Source organism: Protopterus annectens, chromosome 2.part2 (genome assembly GCF_019279795.1).
Source record: "Protopterus annectens isolate FY-2018-M chromosome 2.part2, PAN1.0, whole genome shotgun sequence".
NCBI lineage: Eukaryota > Metazoa > Chordata > Ceratodontiformes > Protopteridae > Protopterus > Protopterus annectens.
In genome coordinates this window covers 762,794,622-762,819,785 of record NC_056730.1, presented here as the reverse complement: position 1 = coordinate 762,819,785, position 25,164 = coordinate 762,794,622, and positions in this window count along the sequence as shown.

Here is a 25,164-nt window from a genome sequence, read left to right as displayed (position 1 = left end):
GTATAAGTCTGAAGCCTGGAACAGTGTGGCTAAGGCTTTGACCACTGCGACAGGTATTCCATGCACTGGTGAACAATGCCATCATCATTTTCATGATCTCTGTAGGAGGAAGAGAGACACCTTTGATCAGTGGATCAGGGAATGTGAAGCAGGGGACACTCCACAGACATGTAAGTATAAACTGCCTTGACTTATTGTAAAAGTTAAAGCTGAATATAGTCAAGACTGGTATTCATAATGGCATTCTGTTTTTTTTTTTTCTTTTTTCCACAGCTGCTGAATAATGGGCCTCAAATATGAGGTCCCATGGAGCATGTCTGGCAAGGATGAGAAAAGCATGTGGTATATATACTTAAATATAAAAAGTACTGTTATTGTAGCTTTAACAGCTGAAGATGGGTTATTTGTTATTTCATACAGTTGTATACAATTGGACGTGTATAGCTTAACTGTAAAAGAATGTATGCATGCATTAGTCTGTAGCATGGCTCTCAACTGCCCAGATTCTTGCCTCTCTTTTTTGGTCGGTTTCTTATAAAATGTGTGGTTTTCTGGCAAATCACTGAGGATTGAAGTCACTAAATAATGAGTGTCAAAATTTATGTTAACATAAATCATATTATTCTAGTAACTTTCCATTTTTGTAAGAACAATATTTATAATATGTCCCTATTTTTGGGCCATTGTCATCCCATTATTTTATGATCTGTTTAAATTTTTAAGAGGTTGACTGGTATGGCCTATAACACAAAGCAACAGTTCCACATTCTCAAATAACAGTGAGCATGAATCTGTAAAGTGTACACGGAAAGTGTATATGCATTAGTCTGTAGTCCAAAAGAAAAGTACTGTATTACAGTAATCAGTGGTTGTGGGTTCAAATAACACACTTCCAAAATATAATATGTACTTTTTGCAATACTGTTATGTTTTCATCATTAAATATACAATACTGTTATGTTTCCATCATTATAGCATTTTAAGTCCAGACCTCTATACCTGTGACTTGAATGTCTTGTTGTCAACTGTAACCAGTATAAATGGTACATGCATATGTGGAATCTATGCGCACATGAATGATTGCTGGATACAATCTGATCTGAATGGTATTTGTTAGGAACAGGGTAATATTCAAAGTAATAAAGAAATTTCTTAACAGCTGGTAGTATTAAAAGTAAAAATAACAGAACAGATTGAATTAATTGCAGAAAGCTTTGTATATTAACTGCATTGCGCACCATCATGTACAGATTTTTAAAGAAAAGAAATGGGGTAGACAGGAAAGTGATGAAATGGGGAGCAAGCAGGGGGAAAATTAAAGTGAAAGGAAGGCAGGAATTTGCAGGAAGGGTGTAGGAAAGAACCATAGCTATCCATTTCTTCAACAGTAACAACTGATCTAATGTACAGAATCTTAGCTGAATATAGACTGTCGCTTCCAGAGAGAGAGAGAGAGAGGGGTGATGACAACATAATTGTGTTGGGTAGGTAATTGGACCAAATTAAGTGTGTCAAGTAGACACATTTGCAAAATGCAGAGCTATGTATGGGATGATCTTTTTTTTTTGGACAGGTGCCTTTTTTTTGAGGAGACAAGAGAGGAATGTTGGGGAAGGGACATAGGCATGTCTTGGGTAGGCAAGTTGGGAAGGTAAGGAAGCAATTGCTGACAGACAAGACATACGAGACAAGACACAGGGTTGGTGAGAGACACGAGAGATGGGTGAACACCATGGCTGGGGAAATTGCAAGCCCATGGATGTCAAGTTAGGTGACAGTGAAAATCGAGTCCTCACCCACTGAACTTTCATCACTGTCACCTCACTGCACCGATGGCTGCAGTGTCTGACATTTGAGTGTCCTTCTGTTATTCAGTACAATGATGGACAGCAGATTTCCACTCGGTGTAGGCCTGCACCAATTGTGTGGTGCAAAATCCTGTGCATCATACCTGGCAGTTCAGCTCGGTTGATTTTGAAAAAATCACCCCCTCTGCCACTGCTCCCAGAATAAACCACAGGTCTATCCTAAGGGCCAGGTAGTGCAGAAGTAGCAGGTGGGGAGTGGCCAGGCTGCATCCCAGAAATGATGAGCCTTGGTGCTGTAACCAGTGGAGTGAGCATAGGTGGATCACGTGGAACTTGCCTACCCTGCTGTGCTGTATTAATGAAATAAAATAACATTAAAATACAATATTAAAATAAAACATAACCAAAAAAAAAACAATGTAAATAATAACATTATAAAAAAAAGATAAAGAAAAACAATATTATACAAAATTCTAAAATAAAAAAAGATACAAACAGTTAAAAATAAATTAAAAAACAGGTAACGACATACAAAATTATATATAATAAAACAGCAATTAAGAAAATTCACAATAAGAAAACAAAAGAAGAAAAGGGGTGGGGTAACAGAAACAAGGAGAGCATTACCAACTTCATATGTGACATACAATGTGCATTTACGCAATTCTTTGACTCTATTCTGCTCATACCTCTCAACCTCTTAGTGCAAGAAACCTGGACAAAGCTTGACAAAATAGGGGGACAAAGGCCCCAAAATAGGTTCATATTTTAAATATTAGTCTTATAAACTTAGTAAGCTGCTACAGTAACAGAGTTTGTTTTAGTGACTTCAGTCCTCAGATAATCCCAGTGATTTGTCAGAAAACCACAGATTTTATGAGGAACAGACCAAAAATATGAACTAAAAATCTGGTCATTCTGTGAAAATCTGGACAGTTGAAAGGTATGATTCTGCTACCTTTACTTTTAACAATAACAACTCTTAACAAATAACTTTTACACTGTTAAGACAACCAAGCTCATATCAGATGCACAGTATATTGCCAATTGCATGAGGCACTCATGGATATGTGCATATATTGTACATATGCATGTTCCCATTATACTGACTGCACTTTACAGCAGGCTATTGTTAGCCCTGGTTTATAGATCTGATGTTTCATTTCAATATTGATGTAAACTTAACAGTATTGTATAGTTGGGAAGTGTGCTTTTTGAAATGACAACCTCTGACTACTCGATAATACTGGACTGTTGTTTTTGCCTACAGACTAAAGCATGTATACTTTTCTTTTATAGTTGACAGATGCATACTCAATGTGATACAAGTATTTAATTAACACAAAAAGCTGACTTTACTTTTAATGCTACAATAACAGTACTGTTTGGATGCATAGATACCACATGCATCTCACATCCATGCCAATCTTGCTCCATAGGTTCGCTGATTCAGTGCTTTATCTGTAAGGGCTGTGGAAAAAGCACAACAAAACAGAATACCATTAAGAATAGCAATACTGAACAAATGCTGCTTCTAACTCTTACAAGCAGTGCCTGTAAGCAATACTTACACATTTGTGGAGTACTGCCAGTCAGACATTCCTTGATCCAATGTTCGAGGGTATCCCTCTTCCTCATCCTGAGGTCTCTGTATGATTTCTACTTTGTTCATCAGTGCAGGGCATACCGGTAACACTGGTCAAAGTCCGGGCCAAACTATTCCATGCATCTGATTTGTATTGTAATCTGATCCATGATAGTGTTCCTGCAATGGCTGGGGGTCCTTACTCATTTAATAGGAGTCCAACAAACACTTTGGACTCCTGGACACATCCCTTTGAGCATGAAATCTTAAAACCTCTCCACGAACACCAACCATGTCTACTACATATCAATGTTTTCCTGCCAATGCCAGTTCTCACTGATACTGCGCACATGCACTTTTAGATTTTGCAGCATTTGAAAATGGTGTGCATTGCTTACCATTGCACAAACACAGACAACATGTATGTGCGATGATAACCAATACAGAGATGGTAACCAATACAGATATAAATACTTAAGTACATGATTGACACAATATTAGTGTGTCAGCCTTCAGGAATATAAATATAAATTTTATATAAGATACACTAGGTCAACTGCTGTAAGTTTGAGTGACAACAGAATGGAATATGATGGATTCTAACCCTGGACCCTGTCTATGGTAGTGCTACAATTACAGCTGCTGCCACAAGAAGATTGAGAAAATGCTTGTCTATGTTTAATTTCATTGCTATATACTGCAATGTCACAACAGTAAAATAAAGGCTGCAAACCTTGTAGTAAAACTCAGAGCAATCTGGACTTCAGCCCTAGAATTTACATCTGCAGCCACAGGATAAGAACATTTCCTACATTACTATTAATTGTGAGGCTCGCGCTGTTAAACACAGTGCAATGGCATTTAGTGGGTTTGCACCAGGCACAATTACATTAATAGAATGCATCCAAAGTCTATTTTTAGATATCTGAGTTCTTTCTGGTATCTGGGTGGTCTAATCATCCAGTTGGTACACTGCCGCTGTATTCGCAAACCAGCTGAGCATAGACAAACCTATTTGGCCTAAGCGTAGCACCATGTAAACAGTGGCCCAAAAATTAAGAGAAAAAAAACAAGTAAAAACAGGTAGAAACAGAAATAAGTGTATGACATGCACAGTAGAATATGTTAATATACATGAGATATGCCTACATAGGTCAGGATTCCAAATAACCATACAATACACATTCAGAACACAGGAGGGGTGCCTTAACCCTGTTTTTCAAAAAAACACATTTACAGCAAACAGCAACACTCATTCAGCACACAAACAAATTAAACATAATGTACAGTTATATTAAAACATTGCATGTAAGTTGTACATTTAGTGAAATATTTATCTTTGCACATACTGCACGTAGTGATTACATACCCTGTTATGATTATTGCTTGCAAATATACAGCACTGTCATAACTTTCTCTTTTTCTTTGACATTCAGCAGTTTACTGATCAGTACCCTGAGACATACAGTGCGTAAACCATTCAATATCATTGCAATTATGATGTCAAGGATGTTAACTGGGAATAATATGATATGCAGTTGTCAACCAATGAAATCCAGATTGGATGGCACAAACAAGGATAGACTGCTCTTTTAGGGGTGTTGGACCAAAGGTGTGTTCCTGTTATGGTACAAATAAGAATATGTCACTCTAGTCACCCTGCTTGTTTGACATCCTGCCTGTTTGATCTAATGAGGGTTGTGAAATCAGAAACTGCAATGTGTATTTTTATTTTATTTTTATTTATTTATTTTATTTGCCATTTGTTAACCAGGTTTGTCTGGTTGGGCAGGTGTCCTTTTTCAGCAGAGACCCGAGGAGAAATGCTTCAGATACAAAGGTTACAATTAGTTACAAATAAAAAATACAGATATAAGCTAAAACATACAAGGAGAAAATTATTCATCTTATACATTCTTAAAAAAAGACACATCAGTAATCTTAAAATACATGTATTGTAACAGTTGTATGGTAATATATAGGAGAAAAGGTAAGGAAGGACTAGTAGGTAGGCAAGTCTTACATATAGTATGGAGTCTAGTCAAAGAAAAGTGGGGAGGGGACAAGATCAGTGGATTGTAAGATATAGGTGAGAGTTTGATAAGTGGATGCAAGATATAGGTGAAAGTTGTTTGATACAGTAAATAGGGTTAAGAAAGAGGTGCATTGTTATTAAAATAGAAGTAAAAACATACAGACAGGAATGTCTAAGATGTAGGAAATTGAGACAGTGGCTTGGAGGGAGAAAAAAAAAGGCAGAGGAGGAATTGCTTCAAGTAGGGTCTTTACAGGGGCAGGTCCAGGAGTTTAGTAGGAATTCCTTTAGGGTTAGGTTGAAATTGGGAGAATTTTGATAAGATGTGATAAAGTGAGGGAGCTTGTTCCAAGAGGTAGACACTTAGTGACTATAAAGACTTTTTCCTATGGATTTGTTAGGTCTGGTTACTTGGAGAAGGTGGTGTTCTGAGCTACAAAGCTCCCGGTTAGGGACATAAGGGGATATGAGAGTTGCTAATGAAGTACAGGCTAGGGGTTGATGTAAGATGGTATCTATCAAGTGGAACTGAGGCAGGAGGTGATTATCGAATTCTAGCCAATGTAGTTTTTTTAAAGAGAGGCAGTGGTGAGAACAATAGGTGAGATTTGTGGCAAACCTAGGAATTTTATTATATGTAAGTTCAAGTTTGTTTAGCAAATTTTTTTGGAGGTTAGTAAAGATAGGAGCGACATATAGTAAAGAAGGTAGAAGGTAGGCTTGAGCAAGGGATACTTTGGATTCTTGCATAAGGAAATTTTTATTTCTGTATAGCAATCCTAGTTTCTGGTGGGCCATTTTGATGAACTTGTTAAAGTGGGAGTTAAATTTTTGTTCATCATCTATAAGTATACTGAGAAGTTTAGTATGAGAGTCAACCAGAACAGGTCTATTGTTTAGAGAAGAGACCGAGAAGGAAGATGTCAGGTGCTAGAGGGGTTTGGGAAGGAAAAGAAGAAGTTTAGGTTTTATTTGGGTTAAGTAGGAGTTGGTTAGTAGTGAGCCATCTTTCGACAGAGTGTAGCATGTTTTGTGTGAGGGTATGCAGGTGGGATAGATTGTCGGAGGTAGAGATGATCGTAGAGTCATCTGCATATTGCATGAGTTTAGAGTGGGGGCAGGGTTGGGAGAGACCATTAGTAAAAATGTTAAATAGTAGGGAACCAAGGATGCAGCCTTGGGGGACTCCAGAAACAACGGGAAGTAACGGAGAAGTAGCTGACATTGGAGAGGTGTAGCCTTATTGTCAAAGTTTTCTGTGTAATGCTTTCCCAGTACAAAAGCATGGTGAAGTAGGGGAACAGTATTAGGCTCCTACATAGGTGGTGAATCAGTGTGCTATAGCTTGTCTCCAGGCCAATGCAAGGACATACTGAGCATGCCTATCTCTGCCTACAACCATAGCAGCTGCTGATTCCTCCTCGGACTCCTCATTGGCCTGTGGCTGTGGTGACTGTGGCATTGTCAGAATGTTGTATTCCCCTTCCTCTTGATGATCCTGCTGCAGCTGTATCCACAAAATTAACTTGGGCAGCATAGCACATACTGTGAGCATTGTGAGACATGTCAGTGGATTGTTATGAAGACCTTGGCCAGATGTATGTAGGCATTGGAACAGTGACTGCAACAGCTCAAAAACATGCTCTATGACATTACAGGTTGGATCATGTGCCTCATTAAGGTGTTCTGTGTATGTGCATTTCTGATGGGTTTCATCATCCATGACTCCAGTGCATAGCATGCACACCCCCAAATGAGCCTGTGGGATATACACCATAGTAGACATATGGTGCAGTTGGGAGGTGTGGTGCATATGGGAGTCTTGTTACCTGCCAGGGTTGCCAGCACACATGTTCAAGATGACTCCCTTGCCATTGCAAATTACTTGGTAGTTGATTGAGTGGTAGACCTCATGGTTAATGTAGACCCTACCCTGTTCTCTGGGTGTTGTTTTCATGTGTACATGACTGCTATTTATGTCACACATTACTTCAGGGTAATGCACTACATGGCACAATTGTACAATTGTAGCATTCTTGTGGCCCTCATCTCAGAACTAATGATACAATATATGTGCCTCTGGCATGTTGAAGTATACTATGCATCATTTTTTGGAAGGTCCTGGATGACTGTGGCTCACCAAGCATGCCCTCTGTGTTAGTCTGTGAAAGGTACTTGTGGTTAAGATTCTAATTTCAACACATACCTTAGTTTCCACTGGGATGGGTTTCCTGTGTTTGTCTCTGGCTCTGAGCTAAGGCTGGGAAAGGTCGCATAGTCCCCGTGCTGTATCCCTGGCCAGCAAAGTCTTCACCTTCTCTCTCTTTGGATCACCAGCAGCAGCAGCAGCATTGGCTTCAGCCTGTAGCACAGACAAATGTATTAAAGAAGCAGCAGCTACTAACAATCTGCCTGTGTTTACTTTGTGTTGTACTCCACAAATTTTGAAATCTGCATAGAAAAACAGCACGTGGTCTACATGGATGCCTTATAGCTTGTAGACTAGCTCCACAAGATTGATTGATTAGCATGCAGTTCATCTGCTTATGCTGTAATTAGCATCTCTGAAGCACAGACAGATGCAGTCCATTACTAATATACTCCATTATAAAGAGGCAAAAGTGTAGCTAGCCAAACTGATGTCCACGGGAGTTATTGCATTGTTTAACTCAGTGAGACATTTCTTTGGAACAGTATATCTCTACAGAGGAGTATTGTACTCCAACAGGTATGTACCCATTTTGTTACCTACATAGTGCACATGCTGGAATGTATTTAAGAATAATGTGCGTTAAATCTGTATGCATTACTTTGCAGTGTAATCATGGCATGGCCATATTTGTCAAGCCATTTCAGAGGTACAGGGGATGTAGAAGAGCTGAAAATATAATGCTGTGTGATAACTATGCACACATGTTCCATGGAAAGGGCCTTTGATAGCACTTTTAGCATTTCAAAGTTGTTTGGTTAGCACAATTGGTCCTTAGCCTGTTAATTCATTTGGGGAAGACAAATATGTGTTTCTGCTATAGCACAAACTGTAATGGACTGTTATTTTGGGGGTGTGAGCATAATTGAGTATCTGTTATGGCCCAGACAAGGATATGTTTCTCTTGCTACTCTCCTTGTTTTCTATCCTCCCTCTTGTTATTTTGGTCATATGCTGACTCTTTTATGCTTATCCAAGGAGGAATGGCAACAGCCTTCCTTTACTGCTTTATCTGTAAACAGTTAATTTATACTTATGTGATCCCTATATGTATTATCATTTTTTTGCCTTTTAAGTTACAGAATGTCTGTTTGATGTTGGCCCCCATTTATTGAGGCAAAGAATGACCTCATCCTTGAGGCCTTAAGGCAACAACATGCAGTACTGCTGGCCAGGTGGCGGGCCAATATAGCTGAGCATACCGGTCTCTGGAATTAATTAGTCTGTAACATAAATTTTGTTAGCCAACACAGTTACATCTATGAGCAGATGCGTCACAGAGCCACAGATATGATAAGGGGGCATGCAACTAAAGTGGCACATGATCACTAGATCACTGGTGGTGAGGCTGCTGCAGAAGCCCCTCTCACTACTACTGAAGAATTCCTGACGAACATTACCACCCAGGACAGCTCGCAGCAATCCATGAGACAGTATGTTCTAGATGTAGGCACACCTCCTGTGTCTCAAGTGGGGCTTCTAGGCATGCTTTGTTATATCATCATTAGAATACTGTGGCATTCTGAAATATTATCAGTAGTTACTATGTCTGCGTCAATTGTTTCTGGGGTGGGGGAATTTAAGATTGCTATAGTTTTAAGCTTATTTTGAAGTTGTCAGCCACATTCTTGTTGACATTTGAGTTACTACAGATATAAATGAGTAAATGTATTACCTGCTGTTTTACTGATAAATGTGGTGCTGTTGCCATTATCTCTTCCTTTACTTATTTCAGGATCATCAGAAATACAAAGATATAGGCCTCCTACAGCTCATACGCCTAATACATTTATGTCAGTACTGTAGATAATGTGTCCTCTCAGGCCTGCTACATGTATTGCTGTACTGTCTTTAATAGTGGCAGCAGTGTAAATTGATTAGCATATATTGCAGCATAGTACTGCAGGTATTAATGTATTCCTGTGTTTCTTCCATTTATCACAGGTGAACATGGAAGTGGTTCTGTCACCCCTTCACCGTGTGATGTCAGTGTCTCATCAGACTCTGATAATGATGGTGGCCAAAGTGAAGAACAGCCACAGGAGTGCAGAGCCTGAATCTGATGCAGTAGTTGACACATAATGACCCCCTTCATTTTCCCCATACACAGCCAATATGCATACACATCCCCAGTTCACTGAGTCCACTGATATTGGACAGGTGGAGCGGAAGAACATTGACCAGGGAAGTATGACAACTGTGGCTTCAGGGCATGTTGACTCTGGCTGGAGCCAAACTATTGGTGAGGTGCCATGCAGGAGGCTTGATAGGGGTGCACAGAGGAGGCCTGCTGCCCCTCCTGCACCTGGTGCAGGTGTCTCTTCGTGTGTAACTCAGCATATGTTTAGGGTCATCATGGAGGCACAGACACATTCAGAAAGGCACTCCAGACAAATTCATAGGATTTTAGATGTGGCACAGTCTGACATCTGTGACTGCCTCCACCATGTTGTTGATTACATGGATTGAATGAATAACACATTGGATCAAGGTGTGTCTGTGATGGAGTGTGGAGTATCTGTCATGGAACACACATTATCTGTGATGGAACATCTGCAGGGAGGGGAACATCAGTCTCATGGATGTAGGTCAGCAGCTACATCTGCTGTGAGAAAATGTGGCCATGTCCAATTACGCTCCCATAGATGCAGTAGTTCCACTGCTCCATCAGGGAGTGTACTGTCCACTCCCAGAAGTGGAAGGTCATTGGGTCATGGTTCTGGGCATTCCCATGAAAGGAGCACATCAGTCACCTTCAGGTAGTAGCCCTGCATCTAACCTTGGGCATGCCATTGCAATTCCTGGCAGAACTAGCTCTCCTGGTTGGGGGTGACAACGATGAACTGTCAACTGTACCATGCATGGCTCACAGCTGTCTAACCTACATACATGCAGAGCTAGCACTGTGCCTTTCTGTGTTCATGCAGATACTCACACATTAATGTGACACTGAGGGAACCTACACACACACACACACACACGCACACACACACACACACACACACACACACACACACACACACACACACACACACACACAAAACATTTTCATGTTCTATCTTGTCTGCTTCCCTTGCTTACTCACACGCACTCATATACCTTTTTTGCCAGCCTAGGCCTCCTGTACCCCCAGACAACACCCTGTGCAAGTGATAACTGTGCCATATCCCTGTTTTCTATCTTTTGGATTCAGGGATAGTAAAGCTATGTGTCTGATGCATAGGGTGACTATTTGCATAAATGGTGCAGTGGTGCTTTGGAAGCATTGTCGCCTCACAGCAAGAAGTTCTCCGGTTCAGTTCTCGGCTGGTGTGCCTTCTTTGTGAAGTCTGCATGTCCTCCCTGTGTTTGTGAGGGTTTTCTCCAGGTACTCTGGTTTCCTCCCATGTTAGAAGACATGCATCTGGATAATTTCTCCCCCAGGCCTCCACTAAAAATTAGCTTTGTTCCAAGTCAGACTTTCCAGGTAAACAAATGTGAAATAAAAAATAAAAATAAAAAATGCTGATTACATCTGTATGTGTGGTGTTAAACAGATCGCACCTGTAGCTATATTGTACTTGGCTAGTTATACAGATGCTAGCATCATCATTTCAGTACTATACAGTGGATACTCTTGTAAGGATTGTGAAGTTAACAATTGAAATGTGTCTCATACATTTAGAAATTTTCTCTGTAATGATTTTTATTACAGAGTTATAGTGCACATCAGAAATAACAACATCAGATTCAGATCTCAGGATTGTATGTCAGTACTGTAGTTAAAGCTTATCGAAGCAATAATACAGTATAACAGTATTTTTGGCATGTACATCACCATAGCTTCATAGGTACATATGTTGTTGCTAGGTTATTGACCTGATGGTGTTTAGAAGCTTAGCCATTAAATCACAATATGAAATTCAATGGCAGATGTCATGTATGGCCAAGGTGTGTCTAGGAAGGACTACCCATGTCCAGGTAAGACGCAGGGGCAATCCAGGGCAGACATTAACAGTTTCACATCAAGTCATCCATGCTGTGATGAAAATGGGTCATGGAGATGCTCTGCTTCACATGGTTTTGAAGCCTATTCCAGAAGAGTGGAACCTATGAGAGATGTATCTATTTGTCCAGCATGCCCTATGTATGTCAGTCTACATGGAGGACCCTGTAACAGGTGACTGTAGCCCCATGTGACATATGTAGGGGCAGCATTTCTATCACAATTGTGTCAGAGATAGCCCTGTAAGGCATACATAAGTCCCCTTGATGCAGTCTATATCATACTGAGTACAGTGACATCTACTTCAGTCTGCCCATATAAGGCACATGTTTAACATCCTGATATTTATAACTTAGAAATGACTCGGTTCTGTCATGTTTCTGCAGGTGTCTGTTACCTACATAGCAAAGGGCACATTATATTCAAGAACAGGCCTGAGGAGGGATGGCTATAGGGATTTAGAACTTAATGTGATAGTGCTGCAATGCCTTTGGTAATCTGATGCAAGATGTAGAAAGTCTTTCTCATCATAGTTGACTGCAGCAGTAGCATTGTCACCTCACAGCAAGAAGATCTCCAGTTTGAGTCTTGGCTGCAGTGCCTTCTGTGGGGAGTCTGCATGTCCTCCCTGCATTCATGTGGGTTTTCTCTGGGTACTCTGGTTTCCTCCCACATTACAAAGACATGCATCTGGAGTATTTCTCCCTGGGTGTCTGCTGAAAATTGGCTTTGTTCCAAGTCTGACTTTCCCAGTAAACAAACGTTAAATAAATAAATAAATAAATAAATAAATAATGTTGCAGTCTACTTGTGTTCCCAGGTCTATCAATACAGAATTGGTGATTAGGGTATTCGGGGTTATGTCATGATAAGCTGGATAATACCAAAGGAAATGATGATGCATTCATTTGAAGTTCATTGAACAGCGCAAATTTGTCATCAGTTATTAGTCTGTGTAACCCCCTTTTGTACAGCGCTCACATGGTTAGGAGATTCAATGATAGCACCTAAGCTGCATTCAACCACAAGCTTGGCTAGTCACAGGCACTCTCTTGTTGTCTGGACTTCTGAAAAGTACATGGTAAACATGAATGGGCACAGCACTGACACTTGGGGTAACCCATGGGTGATGGTTCTGCTATTAGAGGTGACTCTCCTACTTGGAATGAGTGTTGTTGGTCTGTTAGCCAGTTTGCAGCCCATCTGACAGCATAGGAGTTGATATTTATCTGGGTGAGTTTCTCACTGATGCACAAATGTTGGATTATGTGGAATGCTTTGGCCAAGTCAAGACAGACAATGTCAAAGTCTTGCACACATGCTATATGTCTGGTCACCTTATTGAATACCACAAGGTTTAGCAATCACATCCTACCCCTGAGAAAACCAAAGTGGGAGAGATGTAGTGTTTGAATGTCAACTCTGTCCTTGTATCCAACATCCATGAAAATCCATTGTATTATCTTGTATTTGAGTCTGATTAAACATAAGGAGCTATAAGTGTATGCATATTCTGTTGATCCACCCTTGTGTAGGGGGAAATTGGTCACCAATGTTTATGTCGCTGACCCTCTTCAAGAGCAACCTTAATGAGTGGATGGGAAACCACAAATTTTCCCAGAGGTTCCACCTGTGTCCCTCATTGACAGGGGTGATGTGCAGATTGAAGTTTCTTTTTTGGGGAAATACTCTTAGCTAAGCTTGTAAGGGCTGCAGGGCCATAAGCATAGTAATGTCCTATGATCCTATGATCTGAATGGATAAAGGCAGTACTGTGACTGTGGTTGAATAGGGTGCCTAGTGCAGTAGTTTGCTGGTTAAGAACAATATGAACCCATGCCAGAATTCCATCTGGTCCCATGGAGGCTGTGTTCTTAGTCTTGGGGAGAGCAGTGATTACTTGCTATTTGTAGATGCAGGTTGGAGATGATGCTGGAGACATGTTTATGGTAAGGTTGGGGGTGGGTGTGGGTTTAATTTTTAGCCAGGCCTGTCTGCTAGCAGGTTTTCAATTTACAATGGGTCAGTGTATGCAGTACCATTCACAGTCAGTTCAGCACATACCTGAGTTATACCTTTGAGGTTGCTGATGTAGCAGAAAAAACCCTTATGGTTATTCCTGGCTATGGTTTCTACAGATTTCCAATAGCTGCTCTATGAGGATTTTATAAGGTGTCTTATTTGCTTGTTTAGGCTGGGGAGGGTCATCTTCTAATTTGGAATTCCCACTTTTGTATTTGTAGTAATGTCAGACAGCAGCAGGCCATGTGGGAGACAAGAGGTTGGAGTCCTACATGAAAAGGATGTTTTTGCAAGCACCAAAACAATGGAAAAGCATACCATTGGAGAAGTCAGTTTAGGATGCACACTTCCACTCTTCTTTATACACACACACACACACACACACACACACACACACACACACACACACACACACACACACACACACACACACATAGTCTAACAAACCCCTCCCTATCTAAGTGGACAGATTACAGAACACAGAACTTCACACAAGCACCACACCACAGGTCTGATTTATACAAGACTGCAGGTGAACTTATAGTAGGGACCACAGCTTGGGAGGCCAGCATAGACACATAGCTTCTTGGTGTTGTCTTAAGGTAGTAGCCTAACAGTAATATACTGTTTAGAAACCTAGATGTGTCACAACACAGGTATCCCTATTGAGCATATTTGGCTGTTTGAGTTTGGCAGAGCAAGCCTGTGAACACCACCAAATGGCCCTATTTATGAGGGGAGCGCATAACATTTTATATATTAGAGTTTGTATTGTGGTTGATGTATGGGTTGAAAAAGTAAGGAGACCCTAAGGTTGTACTGATTGTTGGTGTGGTTGCTTGTGGGGGAAGAAATGGATGTATTGTAAATATATGGACATATAGGTATATTGTGCCCTTAATTTGCAATGTTTCCACGTGTAGTTTTATGTCAGACAAAGGAACTAAGAAATATAGATCAATAAGAATGTAACATATCTATCTATCTATATATAATGTAATAACGCAAAAGCATTGGATTTGTGCCATGGTTAACTAAGTGTACATGTATGCAAAATAGACCTGTTTGCACATAGGTAAGCAGTGAGCAAACGTGAGCCGCATTGCCAGGATCTGAAATTTGCTATTATGTAATATATACCTGCTATTGTAGCCCAGTTCTATCTGTAACCCATGCCAGGATTTCCCAATCACTAAGAGCAATAATTGAAAGTATCCACTTTTTGTTGTGTGCAGTCTACTTTGACATAATCTTATCTTCTTTTTCCCTGTTTCTGCAATGCTGCGTTTCACAAAAACTAGATAAACCTTGTCTAAAATATTTTCTAGATGTGGCACATCTCTCAAATATGGAATTAAAAGAAGACAAAGGGGATAACTATTAAAATTAACAGACACATAATCAAAGAGTGTAAAAGCACACTACCAACTGATAGTACACATCTAAAAATTCTACTTATGTCAAGATTTGAACCCTCACACTAATACAGCTTCAGAAAACAGGATGGATGCCTTTGTCTTCTTTGCCACAGAAGCAGCTTGCCAGCAGAGAACTGGGGTTATTCATCACTCAACCAACTGCATAAAAATGTACACTGCTATCAAAACATGGACTGTATTTTGTACATGTAATTCTCTGTATTATATTTCGATGTAGAGCTGTTAGTAGGCACACAACCTGTCATAATCATGGTTATAAATATACAGCTCTGTCTTACATGTCTGTGTATGTAGGTAATTCATCAGTTACCTAACATATGCTATGTGCAAGTCAGTCTGTATAATTGTCCTTACAATTTGAGAAGATATTAACTGTGGCATAAACATGCATATACTGTTGTGCTGGGGGTAGCATAGCTGATTTGCTGTTATGGCAAGAACAAGGGTACACTCCTGTTTTGGTTGTGAGGAAACAAAGAGCAGTTTCTGCTATGACACACACAAGTCTGTAAGTCAGAAACTGCAGTAATGTATCCTCACATTCTAACTTCTCCCTTGAATGATTTACCAGTACAAAGGTATGGTTCTAAACTTAGACCATGCAGTGAACATCAGTTTTCTGCAAAGGCATGACTGTGTGAATGTTTCATGCCTGAGCCCTACTAATTACAGATGGACACATATTAGCAAAATAAGTGTCTGTAGTCACATGTTAAAGTAATTTCTGTATGAATCCACCACTGTTTACTTGCATACTGCACCAAGACATGAAATACAAGGATATGCCATAATATTATTAAAGAATGCAGACTAGGTTCAGCACCTACCTTACAAATGCAGCAGTTGACACATCTTTAATTGAGGGCCGACTCTGTCTGATACAGGCAGCACAAAGCCAATACATGGGTAGGTAAAGGTTGTGTGAATTACCTGGCATCAATTTTAATATATGTATGTGAGTAGGAGAAAGGTATGAGGTCCCTAGGTGGCCAGTGAATGTGATATGCATTGTCTCTTAGTTAAAAGAAGGGCATATTGACCATGCCTACATCTGCCTACAGGGACAGCAGCTGGTGGTTCTTCCTTAGGCTCCTCCTCTGACTGTGGCTATGGTGACCTAGGCATTGGTGGGGGGATGTGTAATCCTGCTGTAGCTGTTTCCACAGGATCAGATTGTGGAGCACAGCACATATTGTGAATATCTGTGTCCATGTGCATGGATTATACTGCAGGGCTCCAGCAGATATATCTAGGCACCAATACTGTGACTTCAGCAGCCCAAACATATGCTTTATGATGTCTCTAGTCTGAGCATTTGCCTCATTATGGTGTTCATCTGTGGGAGTGTGTGCACTTATGATGGGTGTCATCATCCACGGTTCCAGGGCATAGCCAACATTCTTCAGTTAGTGGCCCTGTGGGATGTCTATCCTAGCAAACATCTGGTACAGCTTGTGATGTGTGCTAGATATGGGAGTCATGACAACTGCCAGGGTTGCCGGCACACACATTCAAGATAATTCCCTGGGCATTACACATGACTTGGCAGTCGATGGAGTGGTACCTCTTGAGGTTAATGTAGAGTTTACCCTGCTCACCAGGTGGTGCCTTGATGTGTACATGAGTGCAATGTATGGTACCCAGTACTTCAAGGTAGTGCACTCCATGGTAGAACTGTTGCATTTTGCTGGCCATCTCCTGAGAGGAAGGGAGAAAATATATGTGCTCACTGGTATGTATGAGCATAGCATCCAGGAGCTGGTGGAGGATTATGGATACTGATGGCTGCAACACACTCATCATGTCTCCAGATTGGCTTGGAAAAGTACCCACTAGCTAATATTCTAAGGGCTACACATATCTTAGTTTCCACTGGGATGGGTTCCCCTCAGTTGGCTCTGGCTCTGAGTTGAGGGTGGCAGAGCTCACAGAGTTATTGTAATGTGCTTCTGTCCACCCTGTTGTGCTTACAATTTCCAGCTCATGTAGCACCTGAAAAGTTACCCTGGGCCTGAACACTCTTCTCCTTCTTGGCATAGGCCTATTGTTACCAGCAGCAGCAGTATTGGCTTCAGCCTATAGCACATACAGATATAGAGTAACTGTAACAGTCCCTAGCATTATCTCAGTTAAAATTACCTTGTCTATACTCCAATGGTATTGAAGTATTGAGGGAAAACAAGAATGTAGGCTACATGAATACTTTATACATTTGTCGAATAGGGATTGGCTAATTAACATGCAATTCACCTGCTTAGGCTGTAATTATCATGAATTTAACATACCTGCAGAGTGCTCAGTAGTGCACTATGCACACTGTCTCACAGCTCAGTGCAACGTTGCATAAATAAGCATAAGCAAAATTAATATTTTTTTCTCTGTTTTCCTGATATTCCACAAGTATAGAACATAAAAACTGAAGAAAAAGTTGCACATCCTGTACTGAACACTGTAGCCCTACACATACTCATGTTGCTGTAGGAATAGTTACATAACAAGCACACTAAATCTACCTTTCATTACTCCATTCCAGTGAACCTTCGCACAAACATGGTAAAAAAATTGTAACTTGACACGCCCTTATGTCATCACTCACTGCTGATATCCATTGGAAACAAAAACACTGTGGAAGTGCCTTCACTCACTGTTGATATCCATTGGAAACAAAAACACTGTGGAAGTGCCTACAGGAAGTGAACATCCCTACATAGTTACTCTTTTTTGTGATTCAACAAATCTATTGAGTTTTGAGCTGATTTGCATCTTCACTGTGCTGACTGCCTGGAATCTGCATGGTTAGCAACTGTGTAGGCAGGGAAACTGTATGGGAGCACAATGTTGTAAACACAAGGCAGGCTATTACTTTGCCTATATATGTTATAGCTACTACATTATTCTTACTGCACATTAGACTGCTCTGTTTCATGAGTTTTAAACATTCTAGCAGCCTGTATTACATACAAGTTTATTCCTCATTTGGGGTTGGGAGAGCAAAGGTGCATTTATGTAATGCAAGTTAAAATGAAATTCTTCTTTTGGGTGACTAATTTTCTAGCATCCACAGTATGTACTTACAGCATAATATGTGTACTGTTACTTGTTAGGGTCAATTTCATATATATTTAACAGCTTTTAGTTGAACTTATTTCCATGTAGACTCCTCTCTCCAAGCCTTGAAGCAGATCTCCCCGACTGCACAAATGTCTATGTCTTCCAAGGTGAGGACTGTTTCCAGTGAGTACAGTTTCATGTTAAGACTCCTAGCATTTAGCAGCATAACCTTAAAGGTTGTTTTTAAATGGGAGTTTTTATGCTGGAAATTTTGTCCTTGAGACGCTGCCTAAAAAGGCACTATGGGGGTGGCAAGAGCCTTAGCCAGTAGCCAAAATGGTTGGCAGATGAAGACCATCTCTGGCAAAACATCGAGGTCTGTTGATCATGTCATCCTAGACTGACAGATACTATGACACCAGAAACTAAGCCAATTATTAAAGTTAATCATTTTCTGTTTGTATTGAGGCATCAGCCTAGATGAAGGTAAAATGCTGCTTAAGGCTAGTGACATACCTGCTTGAGACACATAGTCCAAGATCTCGGTCATGTCTCTCTTCATATAGTCCAGAGAGGTACATCTCAAGTCATCCACACCAACATGGACTATGACAGAGTCATAACAGTGCCTGTTTTTGAGAGACTTGAGTGCATGTGTGATATGGTGGATTCTGGCACCTGACAGATACTTGACGATGACCTTCTGCTTATCCAGCCTGCTGAGAGGGATATCTATGCATCTCACGATGGAATCACCTATGACTAATATGTTTGGTTTTGTGTTTTGCCTTAAGGGCTTGACAGGTGAGACACTGGTGTGTTGGCTGTTATGTGTATTGTGTTCTGCTGAGGAAGTATTATGTGTAGCATGCTTGAGTTTGTGTGTGGGAGGTCTCTACTGTTTAGGTATGTTTCTGGTGAGGACCTCTGTATATGTCAGTATGTGTTATGTAGGTTTGGGTATAGTGGGATGTGAGGTGTGCATACTGATTGTTATATGTACTGACTGGTGTGTGAGAGACCATGGATTCAAGGTTGTTAATATAGCTGCATCTTTCACATGTTGAGTTTGTGTGGACTAGGAGTAGAGGATTGTCGGTGAACATGAGGTAGTTGCTACACTGCCTCAGGATGCCCATCTTGACCAATCTGGCTGGAGAAACTGTGGGAAATTGTCTGTCCATAGTGTTGGGTAAATTTATAATGTCAGGAGAAAGAGTTCCACTTAAGAATGGCTAGGGTGTGACAGGTGTGTTGGTACCTATGAGGCTAGACTTAGTGTTCCACCTGACAGTAGAGCAAGGCCACAAAAAAAAACTCTAGAGGAACACAAAGTGCTAAGGGAAAATTTAACAAGCAAAACATTTGCATTTATAATGACCAACAGTAACCACTGCTACACAGTAGTGCACAATGATGTGCTACATGCAAAGAAGTGTAAATGCAGGGCTTAAATAAAACTAGAAATAACCCTTTTAACTCAAATTAGCCAATAAGGATGTACTGTCTGAACTCTAGTCCAGTCACCTTTGACTAGATGGGACCAACACAGCACTGTCTTCCCACAAGGGTGTAGAATGGCCTTCTCCAACAAAGATGGTTTGAATTTAATGCACAGAAGTTACAAAACAGACCCTGAAACAGCAAACCTGGTAATCGGCTATGCTATAGCTGAACTAGTAGAGTATACTGTAAAATGTGGCACCAAAAAAAAAAAAAAAAATAATTCAGACAATTCAAACAGAGACTAGAATTCAAATGCAATTAAAAGTTCTATATAAGAACAAAGACAGGCACTTAAAGCTAATTGGGAGCCACAGATGCCTCAAATCTTTCAGTATCTCATTGAAGATCTGGTTTTAGTGCAACAGTGATACAAAATTGTCTAGATTCAGGATGTCTAAATCCAGCCTATGCTACAAAATGCAGGACGACCACAAATCCAAAGTGCATAAGATTGCAATCACAACAGCAAAAAATAAATAAATAAATGTTTAAATAAAGCAGCAATTTAGTAGAATACTGTCCTCAATTTAATCAGGTTGAATGTGGCAGAATAAATGTAGTTGAACACATTAGCACAAGCAGCTAAATCAGCACAATAAAGTAGGAAGAAGCACAAATACAGTAGGAAAAGCTGAAAAAAAATGTATTTCTTTTTTTATAGAAGAAATGGAGGAAACAGAAGACAATTCAAGGTTAAGAAGCTAAGGGGGTTGGCCTTCACAAATGATCTTATTGTTCTCAGTAGAATGAGCTGATGCAATGGGACTGGGAGGAGTGTCCAATATCAAATTTGTATTTTAGGTGGGTAACTCAAAAGCCACCAAGCTTTAAGACCACAACAACAATTGGATGGATGGGTGAAAAAACAAAAGGGAGACAGAGATCAGAACAGAGATAAGGATTCAGTTCACTAAGTCTAAAATATAGTTGGACAGTTTAAGCAGTTATGCAGCAAATACTGTTTTAGTTAATGAGCAGTGCAAAAAACAGTTGAAAATAAGGACTTATCATTTGCAGTCTCACAGCAGGTTTTTGGAAAACAGCAGAGCAAGGGCAGAAGGCCTTACTCTCTGCAGCTTTGAGCAAATAAAGACAAACTGGTTCAAACGCTGACTATTTAAAGCAGAGAAACAGGAACCAGACAAAGTTGAAATTATCCAATCAAAACACCATAAACAGAACCCTGCAGCAGTAACTCTAGCTAGATCAGACCAAACTGCAACATCTTCCCACAAGGGCACAGCTAGGCCTTTCCAGACAAAAAGATTAACTGTTTTAGAAGCTCCAAAAGTCACAAACAGTACTAGATTCATCAAACTCTGAACCTACTGTATGTTAGTATTTTCAAGTGCAGCAACAAGTAAAATGAACAGAGAAAAGCAAATGAATAGTATTAACAGTTGTAGTGCACAGTATAAACAAAAAATAATTGATTTCAATAATTGGCTTAGTTTTTGGTGCCATTCCAAGGGGATACAGTTTGTATCAACCTAGGAAGCCATGGTTGACAAACCTCTCTGCTTTGCCAGAGACAGTTTGCACCTGGCACCTCTAGGCTTTTGGCTGCTGGCAAAGGCTCATGCCTCTTTCATAGTGCCTTTTTAGGCAAAGTCTTGAAAATAAAATTATCAACATGAAATTTGACAATCATAACAAAATAAGGGTCATGCTGCTAAACACTAGGATGTTAAGCCAAAAACTGCACACCTTGGAAGCTTTTTTATCACTGGAAGATGTAGATGTCTGTGCAGTCATAGAAATCTGGTTCAAGGCCTCAGACAGTACTCCAGCCTTATAAGGCTGCAGTACCTTCCACACCTTCAGACCACAAAATGAAAGTGTGAGAAGCAAAGAAGGTGGTGTTTCAATCCATATTAGAGATAAGTTCTCCTACCGCCTAGTTAAACTGGACAACTCCATGGCGTTAATCCAAGTTCAAATTATGGTGAGTAAGACCCACGTTCAGGTCATAGCCAGTTATAGATCCCCCTTCATGGGTCATGATGTGCACAAAACCTACTTGACCAAACTGGAGACAATCCAAATATTTTACAACACTCTGGTTATGGGGGATTTCAATTATTCCCATCAACTGGGAAACATACTCTAGCCTGAACCAGATAGTGCAAAAGTTCCTTGACTTTGTTAACACAAATGCCCTGGAGCAACTTTTTCATTCAACAAGAGGAACAAACATACTAGATCTGGTCCTCACTAACACATCAAATGGATGCACAACCACAACTCTCGAACCCTCATTAGTTAAATCTGACCACAAATCAGTCAGCTGAGAGTGAACATTAAAACCAGAACTCACAAAGGGTGAAATCAGACTAAAAAAACGTCACCAAGGTAGACTATACCCTCCTAGGTGAAGGTATTAATGCAATCTGAGCCCCCACAACTGGAAGTGGTAAGTACATCAAAGCTTACACTAAAGCCCTGTACAATCACTTGAATAAGTGTATGAACTTGGCTGTACCAGAATGAATCAAAGCCAGTGCTCCAAGTAAAAACAAGCCACCATGATGGACATCCAGCATCGACAAACTTTACAATAAATGCAAGGCTGGGGTGCCTTCTGTGCGGAGTTTGCATGTTCTCCCTGCGTTTGCGTGGGTTTCCTCCGGGTACTCCGGTTTCCTCCCATATTCTAAAGACATACGTCTGGAGCATCTCTCCCCGCACCTCCACTGAAAACAGGCTCTGTGGAACCTAGTCGGACTTTCCCGGTCAACAAATGTCAAATAATTAATTAATTAATCAATTAATTGAATAAATAATTAATAAATAAATAAATAAATAAATAAATAAATAAAGTTGCTGTCCTTGAAAAAAAAAAAAAAGGCAAGACCCCAACAATGGAAAAGTACCCTCCTCAGACTCTACAGCCAAATAAGACAATTTGTCAAATCCTATATGGGCCACTTTGAGAAAAACTTAGCTAGCACAGCAAAGGATAACCATAAGGCCTTTTGCAGCTATGTACATAGCCTAAAAGATAGGAACCAAGCATGTGCACTAGTGACCAATGGTATCACACACAGTGACCACACAGATATAGCAAGCCTGCTAGTGGATAAATTTGTTGAAAATTTCACCCCTCCATCCCCCCCAAATCTATCACAAATCTTGCCCCAACCCTCCCACCCTACATATCTGAAGAAAATACAGCCACTGTGGGACCAGATAGCTTCACAGGCTGTCATCTAAACAGGTTAACATGAACTAGCATCATATTAAGCACCCTTTTCAATTATAGTCTAACCATAGGCTTTCTTCCTGTGGAGTGGAGAACAACAACAGTTATTCCCCTCCACAAAGGTGGCCTAGCAACAGACTGGGGAATTACAGATTGATAAACCTGACTAGCCTCATCTGTAAGATCATGGAACATATCATTATGGACCTCATAAATAAGACATAGGTGACCTCCAAACCCTCGATCCTACCCAATTCAAATTCATCAAGGGCAGATCTTGGCTGTTAAGTCTTGTGGAGTTTTTCAAAAAATGTAACCTGAGGCATTGATGAGGGCAAATCTGTGTACACAGCATACCTCGACTCGGCAAAGGTTTTCGACAGACTCCCATACTCAGACATTGCTGATCAACTTAGCAAACTGAATATAAACCCCTTCATTGTAATATGGGTTGTGAATTGGCTCACAATATCAAAGTGGACAACTGCACATCAATCAGCAGTTCTGTCACCAGTGGGGTGTCACAGGGGTCAGTGCTGGGCCTCCTACAGTTTTGTATAGACTTCACAGAAGTTCAGGTCAAAACTAAGGGGTTGTGGCTGACCAGGTTTTCAGATGACGGCAGACTGGGTGCAATTACTGAATCCACAAATGATATTCATATACTCCTGGAGGGTCTTATGTAGACCATTGACTGGTGTCTTAGTCATGGTCTCAAATTGAATGCAAAGAAATGCATCATTCCCTTCAGCACAAACAATGTCCCATCACACTGTCAAAATAAACAACAATATTCTAAGTACCCACAAAGTGGTAAGGGACTTGGTATCACAAGTTGACCATGATCTTAACTTCGACCACCATGTGTCTATTGTAGTAAGGAAGGCTTTCTATGTAGCACACTTGATAATAAAGGTATTGCCTCAAGAGCAAAGGAGGTTATAACCCTTATATATTATGTACTAATCCATCCCATAAATTATTATATTTCCCCAGTTTGGAATGTAGCGTACAAAGCATTTGCAGTAACTGGAGAGACTTCAGAGGTTTCTAACAAAGAAAATCAAGGGACTCCAGCACGTGCTGTACACAAACTGACTAAAGCCCCTATCACTTTACTTTATATTATATAGACTTCTTAGGGGAGACTTATGCCTAGTTTATAGAGCAATCTCAGCGCAAACCTAATGAACTTGCTGCATACTCATAAATCAGACTGCACTAGGGCTACTTGTTCCAGGGACCTAAATATGACCTGCAACTTAAATAGGACATGCTGGAGGGGCATATTTATCTCCCAATGACTGCTGCATCTTTGGAATAGGCTACCTATTCATGTGAAACAGAGCACCTCTATGACACTGTTCAAAAGGAACTTGGATGAGTGGATAGGACACCATAAATTGTTAGCTAGAACAGCGTTCACAACCCTCCTGGACATGGTCAGTGTTTACTAAATGCAATCTTTGGTATTAGCTAACATTTCCATGGCTAGGCTTGAAATGATCTCCAGGTCAATAGCCTATTAATTTCCTATGATATATATATATATATATATATATATATATATATATATATATATATATATATGTGTGTGTGTGTGTGTGTGTGTGTGTGTGTGTATAGAGAGAGAGAGATACATGCACACACACACACACACACACACACACATATATATATATATATATATATATATATATATATATATATATATATATATATATATATATATACATATATATCTAGGACTTATCCACGAATGTGCAAAATCCCAAATCCATAATCACCGAACATATATTAACGAAAGCGCTTTCACCGAAAAAGCGCTTTCATTAATATATGTTAAAAAAAAAAGAAAAGCAAGAAATCTACATTTATGCAGGGGGGGGGCTTCACCCCCCTGGACCCCCACACCCCCCTACTTTAATATTCTCACTCCGAGACCGCACTACAGTGAGGAAAAGGGAATTTTCCCTTATCCACACACTAGTGCTGTCTCGCAAACAGGCATACTTACGCAAAAGTGCTTCTTCGGTGAAAAACACTATTGCGCAAGTATGCCAAACCGAAATTAGTTTTGATGATTTTGTCTTCAGGGATCTGTACGGATCCCATATATATACGGGTCTACCTAAAAACACTGACATGCAAAAACACTGACAATGAGATAACCAACACCACAAAACCGAAAGTTCAAAAACACAAAACTTCACATGCCTGACAAACCACAATCCCGACTATCAACAAAACAAAACAAATTCCTTTCCATAAAACACTCACACAACACAAGCACACCAAAAACTTTACAAACCTACACTAAAC